The sequence below is a fragment of the Narcine bancroftii genome, chromosome 2 (genome assembly GCF_036971445.1).
Source record: "Narcine bancroftii isolate sNarBan1 chromosome 2, sNarBan1.hap1, whole genome shotgun sequence".
Taxonomy (NCBI): Eukaryota; Metazoa; Chordata; class Chondrichthyes; order Torpediniformes; family Narcinidae; genus Narcine; species Narcine bancroftii.
This window is the reverse complement of record NC_091470.1, coordinates 52,280,346-52,290,224: the sequence shown is the minus strand read 5'-3', so window position 1 is coordinate 52,290,224 and position 9,879 is coordinate 52,280,346.

Sequence of the window (9,879 nt, the reverse complement as noted above, 5' to 3'; positions counted from 1 at the left end):
GGGGGGAGCGAGGGGGGAAAACTAGCGCAGGCAGCTGTGGGAGTAAAGACCTTAGGGGAGGTGAGGCTCATTAGAAAAATGTCTGCAGGAATTACCCAGGGCTCTGCCTGACATGAACTATTTAGCGCAGATTCACTAAACGTTTTTGTTAGGTCCTGAGTCGCAACGTCATCACCCCACCTTGCCAGCTGCTTGGAGTGGCTGTAGATTTATGATGCGTGGCGAAGCGCTCCACTCCACCATTGATACTGGGTTGAAGAGGGATTGGAGTGGGCACCTTGGAGCCGCTCACGGAGCATTTATGATGGTAAATTCTGCGATATAAAGATGGAGAATCTTCGCCTTTTCAGTTTCATTTTTTTCACTCGATAAAAGATTTGATTTAATGAGTGATTGTTTGGAATGCCTGTTTTGTTAAATTTTGTTGTCAAACTTTATTAGCTTCAATTCTAGGCCCTTGTTTATCACTTTAGAAATGGAACTGCAATTTCTCAGTGCGTGAAATCAGTTGCACTTCACACCTAAAAGAAGAAATATGAGATAAAAATACAACTTACAGATATATTTCTTCAAGAAGTTTCCTGTTGAGAATTAGTGGCATCAAAGAAGAGTTTCTAAAAAGTGTGCTGGATAACAGAATTAAAAATAAGAATGTTATCAACAAGATAAAGACAGATAATAAGGGTGGAATGCACAGATGTGGGAAGGAGGTGGACATTGAATTGTTGAAATCCTTGAACAATTTTATTTGTGTTGGAACAGGACAGCTATTTTGGCAAATGACTGAATGAGAAATGTTTACAATGCCAGATCGTGTGCAGGATTTTTAATGTTCACCTGATTAAGCAGAGGGTTTTACTTTAACTCATTTTCACTACCTACAATGTGGCAGAATGTTTCCAAGCCAGGATTTTAAAGGAAAAAGAAGATGCCCTGATTATAATATTCCAAATTCTCAACTCAAGAACCATTTTTTGGTGGAAAAGTTGCACATGGTATTTTATAAAGAGCAAAGAATTTTAGATCAATGAGTCTAACATACATTGTTGTGAAATTTGCAGGAACCTAGAGCAAAGAAAAGATTCATTAAGAGTCATCCTAAATGCCTGTTTATAAATGACTTAGTTGGGACAACATTCATTGGAGCGACTTCATCCCTAACATCGAAGTACTCGAGATGGCAGAGGCCGACAGCATCGAATCCACGCTGCTGAAGATCCAACTGCGCTGGGTAGGTTACGTCTCCAGAATGGAGGACCATCGCCTTCCCAAGATCGTGTTATATGGCGCGCTCTCCACTGGCCACCGTGACAGAGGTGCACCAAAGAAGAGGTACAAGGACTGACTAAAGAAATCTCTTGGTGCCTGCCACATTGACCACCGCCAGTGGGCTGATATCGCCTCAAACCGTGCTTCTTGGCGCCTCACAGTTCGGCGGGCAGCAACCTCCTTTGAAGAAGACCGCAGAGTCCACCTCACTGACAAAAGACAAAGGAGGAAAAACCCAACACCCAACCCCAACCAACCAATTTTCCCCTGCAACCACTACAACCATGTCTGCCTGTCCCGCATCGGACTTGTCAGCCACAAACGAGCCTGCAGCTGACGTGGACATTACCCCTTCATAAATCTTTGTCCACGAAGCCAAGCCAAAAAGAAGAGAATAAAAGTTAGGACAGCAAGCCAATGATCCACATTTAAACATTTTAAATAAAAAAAAAGAGGTATGAGTAGATTGAATGTGGAAAATAATGGAAAAAAAGAAACAGCATAAATAACCACTTTGGAATAAAAAGAGATGAAACATATTTTATTTAAAAGCAAAGAACAATGCAGGTCCAAGGATCATTAAAATGACATGAATGAATACGAATAATAATCAGAGAACTTAATGGTATGCTCACCTGAACATTTATAATAAAGCACAAGGGAATAGATGTTATTCTACAGCATCAATTAGTCCAAAATCTGTTATGAATACTTGAAAGACAATTGTTTTCTATATCTGTTGAAGAGTATTATGCTCCTTGCCTTCCAGCTCACCCACCCCTCCCAGCACACAGCTCTACTGAAAAGTTTGTCCAGTTAGGTGAGAAATACCAATGAAATGTCAAACTTCCACAGAAATCCATAACCATACATTTCCAAATTAAGACGCAGAGTATTTCAAAAGTAATGTTTGTCATAGCTTTCCCTTGTAGAAATATTTGAAGATGATTAGGTGAATCTCAGCCCTCAACTAAACTTGAAGGAATACAAGTAAATTGCTGTTTCACCTCCAAAAAATATATTTGGAGCTTCAGTGGCAGGAAGGAAGCTGCTCCTGCTTCAAAAATGCTCATGGAGATTCCAAGGAAAGCCGATTGGACTTTGTTGTTGTTAGATTTATTGCGGCTATTCAGGGAGAGACCATTGTCATTCGGAATTCTAGGGCCGAACAGTTGCAAGCCCTGCAATTTTTACCTCGGGGCACCATGCACAAAGGATACAGGAGCAATTGGAACGATTGCAAGTTTGCCCATCTCATCGCAGCCTTAGTTCATGCTTCAGTTGAAAATCTGCCCGCGTGGTCGTGAATTCCTCACTTTCCTTGCCAATTTAAAAAAAATGTTGTGACTGACATCACTGTCAATTATGTCAAGATTAGTGCAGCTTAAGCAAGTTATACTTATTTTTAGTGGGGAGCTGGCTGATGGAGGACATCAGTTTTCTTCAGGCTGACTTCCAGGCCAAACATTTTGGCAGTTTCTGCAAAGCAGGACGTCAAGCACTGGAGAACTGGCTCTGAATGGGCAACTAAAGCGGCATTGTCTGCAAAGAGTAGTTCATGGACGAGTGGCTCTTGTGTCTTGGTGTGAGCTTGCAGGCACCTCACCACCATGACTACCAGCCCCCCCACATTTCCATCGGGCACACAAAACTCAAAACGGTCAACCAGTTTACCCATCTCGGCTGCACCATTTCATCGGATGCAAGGATCGACAACGAGATAGACAACAGACTCGCCAAGGCAAATAGCGCCTTTGGAAGACTACACAAAAGAGTCTGGAAAAACAGCCAACTGAAAAACCTCACAAAGATTAGCGTATACAGAGCCGTTGTCATACCCACACTCCTGTTCGGCTCCGAATCATGGGTGCTCTACCGGCAACACCTACGTCTCCTAGAACGCTTCCACCAGCGTTGTCTCCGCTCCATCCTCAACATTCATTAGAGCGACTTCATCACCAACATCGAAGTACTCGAGATGGCAGAGGCCGACAGCATCGAATCCACGCTGCTGAAGATCCAACTGCGCTGGGTAGGTCACGTTTCCAGAATGGAGGACCATCGCCTTCCCAAGATCGTGTTATATGGCGAGCTCTCCACTGGCCACCGAGACAGAGGTGCACCAAAGAAGAGGTACAAGGACTGCCTAAAGAAATCTCTTGGTGCCTGCCACATTGACCACCGCCAGTGGGCTGATATCGCCTCAAACCGTGCATCTTGGTGCCTCACAGTTTGGCGGGCAGCAACCTCCTTTGAAGAAGACCGCAGAGCCCACCTCACTGACAAAAGATAAAGGAGGAAAAACCCAACACCCAACCCCAACCAACCAATTTTCCCTCGCAACTGCTGCAACCATGTCTGCCTGTCCCGCATCGGACTTGTCAGCCACAAACGAGCCTGCAGCTGACATGGACTTTACCCCTCCAAAAATCTTCGTCCGCGAAGCCAAGCCAAAGAAAGAAGACTTATTTTTAAAGTGACAGTGTGCATACCACTGATTAGAAAGCCTGAGGATGTTTTAATTGTCTGATTTAAAGGAATCGGGTTGTCTCTCTTGTGTAAAGAATAAGCTTTGGGTACCTTAACAAATCGATCACTGAATCTTGAATCGATCTTTACCTTTCCTTAATGTGGTGAGCAGTAATCCGTTCCATTAACTTGCTTATCCCATATCGGGGTGTAACATTGAAAATGAGAAAATGCATAGGCTGCCAGATCTGTGATATGTTAACACTGTCACTTTAAAAATGAATTATAACACAATTTATAAAATGCATGAAGATTTGCATTGTGTAATTAATGCACTCAACAATTTTAAAACCTGATGTGGAAACAGCAAATTGACAGATTTCATTTGTGGATTTGATGTTTGATCTTTGTAAAATATTCTCAGGATATTCCTCACTTAGAACTGACAAATGTCTGCTTACCTGAACAAGCTTTAGGCAGTTGGCTATGTTATGTCCAAGAGAGATATTTGGTAAGAAGTTTCTTGAAGGTACAGAAACCCTGATCAGAATGAAAGACAATGTGTCTGTTGATGGCTTCCTATAGGGGATGTTGGAAATGATGGATGATGAATTGTTTAATGTGAGTTGATGGAGTTGGAAACAAGGATAAAGGGAATCCACATCTTATTTGATATTAATCCATCAACTCTATCCAGGATATGCTTTTCCTTCTTAATATTGTCCTTGGAGAAAAAGATAAGCATATCTCCTTTATTTTTTAAAATTCAGAGATACAGCACAGAAATAGGCCCTTCTTGCCCACAAGCCAGTTCTGCCCAAACACACCAATTAATCATGTATGGTTTAGAGGAAACTAGAGCACCCAGAGGAAATCCATGCAAACACAGGGAGAACGTACAAACACCTTAAAGACAGCGCCAGATTCGAATCTGGTTTACTGTGTCATGTTGTGCTAACTGCAAATTTAACTGTGCTGTCCTCTTTGTTCTGCAATCATAAGACCAATAAAAAGCTCATGGATTTATTTGTCATTTGTTCACTTTATCGCTTACATGGTTATTGTAGCGTTAAGCACAGCGCCAGTGACCGGGACCAGGATTCAAATCCCTCACTCTCTGTAAGGAGTTTGTACATTCTCCTGGTATCTGCATGGGTTTCCCCAGGAGCTCCAGTTTCCTCCCACCATTTGAAACGTACAATTGAAACTAATTGGGTGTATTTTGAGTGGCTCAGACTTGTGGGCTGAAATGGCCTGTTACCGTGGTGTATGTCTAAAAATTAAAAACAATTTAAAATGACTCTCTTTGTTGATATTGTTCCTATCACTTCGATTACTTTTGCATGTTGAATTTATATTTCCTCCCAAGGTTCTGAAAAGTAGCTTTTCTAATCTTGAATGGTTGTTGCCCTCTCATCTTCCTCTTCTTTTGTTGCTCTCTCTCTTTCACATACTCTGCAGTTAGCTGCCAGCCTCTCTTCGAACAGTGAAACATTCCTAGTTACAGTAAGTTCTTTGAATGTGACCATCATGAACCCCGCCTCATTTTTCTACAGCCCTGACAAAGACTGGTTTTATATGGGCAGCATGGTTAGCATATCTGCCAGCACAATGCTAATACAGCACCTGCAATCCGGGTATGAATCAAGGAGTTTGTACATTCTCCCTGGGACTCTGTGCAGCATTAATGGGCTCTCACGACTGGAAGGAGAACATATGCTTTTATTAACTTATAACTGAGGGTAGTGGACTTCAGAAGGGCTCAGGCTTTAGGTGGAAAACCAGGGTTATATATGGGTAGATGGGGATGGAGCCAGCCATCAGTATAACACACCACCAGTTCACTGCATTCACCCCTTCCTGCAGAATTTAAGGTCTGTGGATGAAGACAGAGAAAATTCATTAAAACAATTTTTGAAAAATATACAGTTTAAGCGATCTGAGGGTCAAGAGATCCTGGTGGAGCACCTAAGCACGGGAGGGCCTTGGGCTCCTTGAGTCTCCTGGTTCCATTATGGGAGAGGAGTGGTGGGCAGGGTCTCCAGCTCTACAGAGGAAGGGGATGCACTTTCCTCCTGATCCAGCTTCACTGGGGGTAACGAGAATGAGCTCCATGGCTTGTAGGGCACTTGAGGCAATGGACCCTCTGTTCTGGTGGGTGCAAGGTCCCTGATGGAGACGGTGTCCTCCCTGCCATCCAGGTACTCCACATAGATGTGTGTGGGATTGGTGTGGAGCAGTTTCACCCTTTCCACCAGTGGGTCAGTCTTGCTTCTCCTCTCGTGCTTCCTGAGAAGGACCAGACCAGGAGTGGTGAGCCAGATTGGGAGTGTAGTTCCCGATGCCAACCTTCTCTCAAAATTTAATAGAAGCTCATGAGGAGTAGCGTTGGTTGATGTACATAGTAGTAACCAAATGTAATGGAGTGGCATAGGAAGAACTTCCTACCAGCATGAGTTTGGAAGGCCTCTTGACTTGAAGGACAGTTTGACAGCCTTCCAGACCATGGCATTTTCCTTTTCAACCTGCCCCGTTCCCATAGGGGTTGTAGCTAGTAGTCCTGCTGGATGCGATGCCCCTTGCCAGCAGGTGCTGATGTAGCTCCTCGCTCATAAAAGATGAGCCCCGGTTGCTATGTATATAGCCAGGATACCCAAACAGGGTGAAAATGGAATCTAGGGCCTTTATGACTGATGAAGTGGACATGTTTAGACATGGAATGGTGAACACGAAGCGGGAGTACTCATCAGTGATAGAGGGGAAGAAAGTGTTCCTGTTTGTGGAGGGGAGAGGTCCCTTAAAATCGACACTGAGCCGTTCGAAGGGCCTGGATGACTTAATCAGGTGTGTTTTTACTGGGCAGTAGAAGTGCGTCTTGCACTCCATGAAGACCTGGCAAGACCTGATCATTTCCCTGACATCTTCCATGGAGTAGGGAAGATTGCGTGCCTTGACAAAATGAGCCCCTAGATAGCAAAGCTCATTATGCAGAGACCGCAGTTAGCCAGTGTGTGCAGAGGCACAGTTTCCTCTGGATAAGGTATCTTGAGGGTCATTAAGGGTTTCAGAGCTCATGGCCTTGCAATATCCAAGGAAAAAAATGCAACTTGCCTGCCCACCTGATTGAGGGTAGCGGCCAAGGCTATGTCCAAAGTGTCACTTTCCACTTGGAAAGGTACATTCTCATCCACTGCGTGCATGGCAGCTTTCACAATGTGATTTCAGAGGTAGTTAAAAGCAGTTTGGGCTTCGGCTGAGAGGGAAAAGAAGTGGCTTTTAAGAGAGGGTGAACCTTATCAGCGTATGAGGGATCCACTGTGTGTAATATGAAATAAAACCCCAGGTATCTCCTCAAAGCCTTCGAGGCCCTGGGAATGGGGAGCTCTAACAGGGGGCACATCCCATTGTGGTCAGGGCCAATGATGTCATTCTCCACCACATAGCCAAGGATAGCCAAACTTTAAGTCCTGAACACACACTTGCTTGAATTATAAGTGAGGTTCAGGGTTTTCACTGCATGGAGGAAACTCTGAAGATTGGTGTCCTGGTCCTCCAGGATATGGCCACAGATGATGACATTATTGAGGGAGGGGAAGGTAGCATTCAACCCATACTCATCGACCATTCTGTGCATCTGCCTCTGGAAGATAGAAACTCCATTAGTAATACCAAAAAGGACCCTCCATAATTGATAGAGACGACCGTTAGCCTCAAATGTCGTGTATGGACGGTTCTTGGAATGGATTGGCAGCTGGTGGTAAGCAGCTTTCAGGTCGATGGTGAAATAGACCCAATACTGCGCAATATCATTCACCAGGTCCAAAATTCGAGGGAGGGGGTAAGCGTCCAGAGGTGGTTACAGATTAATGGTTTGGTTATAGTCAATTACTAGCTTGGAATTGCTTTCCCCTTTTATCACCACCCATTGCATTCTCCATGGGCTAGTGCTAGGTTCAATTATACCTTCATTGAGTAGACATTGTGTCTCAGACTTTATGCAGTCTTGATCTGCTGTGTTTTACCTCCTGCTCTTGGTAGCAGTAGGTTTGAGGTCTGGGGACAGATTCGGGAAGAGAAGTGGGGGTCAATATTCAGTGTGGAAAGGCTGCATGTGGGTTCTGATTTTAGAGGCCCTCCATTCCCAACCATAATATGGAGGAGGGGACCAGAATACTCCAAGGTCACACTTTTAAGGTGACACAGGAAGTCCAGACCCAACAGCACAGGAGCACAACTCATCAAGTACCTACAGGCGTATTTTTAAAAAGTCCCCCTCTTGAATGATAAATGTACTATACAAAGCTCTCGATACAAGTGGAGTGTGAATGAGATACAAAGACTATATGATAATTAGAAGGATACATCTTTAGATTGTATTCTTGTACAGTCCGTGAGTCTATGAAGCTTTCAGTAGAGCCTGTGTCGATTAGGCATTTAGTGGAGAGTCCGTTTACCTGAACAGTCACTATGAAGTTGTTAAGCTGGTGAGGTCTGTCCTATCAGGAACCATAGAGGCTAGGACTCCGGAGACTCCATACTCCTCATTCGAGTGGCCTCCACCGTCCTGGGTTGCCTGCGGGTAAGATAGCGTTGACCTCGTGGTGCAGCAAGATGGCCACCCTCCTTCCTCCTCTGACGATGATGGTGCCATTTGAATTTGAGTCGCAGCAAGATGGCCTCCGAGCCTTTTTGCGTTGTTTTCTCACAGCCATCCTCCTTCAGCGTGTAGCGCAGCAAGTGAGTTCAGGTGAATTTGGGGTGACAGCTTGGGGCTGGAATCTGATCCGGGAGCGGTGCAGGCTGTGCACTTCCCCAGGCTTCCCCTCACGCAGCAAACCCTCGCCCAAGTCATTTCTTGCCACAGCTGGAGTAGACTGCATCTTTAGCCAGGTAAAAAGATTGGGGATGCTGACTCTTGATGCAGAAAAAGCACTCCCTAGCATGGGAAGTGGCAGCCATTAAGTCAGGGGCAGTGGGAGCAGCCAGTCCTTGGAAGGGCTCACCTGGGTGAGCGAGCCCACTAGCTTCAAGGTCATCGTTCTCGAACTTGGCCTGTTCCAGTGACTTGGTCAGTTCAATGTGGCTAGCCAGGTCCTTCTTACCCAATTTGAGCAGTCGGTGCCTCATGTACCCATGACTAGAGTGTCCCGGATCCGTTCTTCCTCATCAACATGGCCCATAGATGCTTTGTACCTGCACTTCTTAGCAAGCATCCACAGATCTTCCAGGAAATCACTGATGGGCTCTCCCAGCCATTGGCAACATAGAGCAAGTTGGTGCCTCGCTAGGACCTTGTTTTACAACTTCAGATACTGACCCTTCAAAGCCTTGATGGCAGTGTCATATGTAGTGCAGTCCCTAATGATGGCATACCCTTTCTTTCATACCCTCAAAATGAGTGCGGACCTCCTGAGTTCATCAGTATGGAAGACGTCTCCAGTCGTGTTCAGGTAGGCCTGGAAGCAGTCTAGCCAATACGTGAATTCCTCAGCCACGTCGGGGGACAGAGGGTCTGTCAGTAGCATCCCTGGCTTGAGCAGCACTTCCATCTTCTAGGGATTAAGCTAATAAAATTGTAGCATGAATAAAAGCTCTCACGACTGGAAGGAGAACATACTTTTTGATTAGCTTATAACTAATGGTAAGGTCTTTCAGGGGTCTTCAGAAGGGCTCAGGGTTTAGGTGGGAAACCTATCGTCAGTGGGTAGATGGGGGCGGAGCCAGCCACCAGTATAACACATCGCCAGTGAATCTCAGTTCACTGCACTGCATGGATTTCGGTGCATGAATCTGCATGAATCTCGGTATCTGCATGAATCTCATGAATTCATTCCATGAATCTCGGTTCACTGCACTGCATGGATTTGCTGCAGGTGCTTCAATTTCCTCCCACCAAAACGAAAGGGGTTGTCGGTTAATTGAGGAATTTGAATGGCATGGGTTTGAGGGCCAGAAGAGCCTGTTACTGTGCTGTAGGTCTAAATTTTAAATTTATTGTCATAGACATTGCACCATGTACACATGCACCCGTATACTTACTTGCTGCTGCCACACAGATACTTCCCAAAAAATGACTGTAGTATACATTAAATTATGGTGCAAAAAGATAATTCATATAAAAGATGAATAATTTTCACAGTT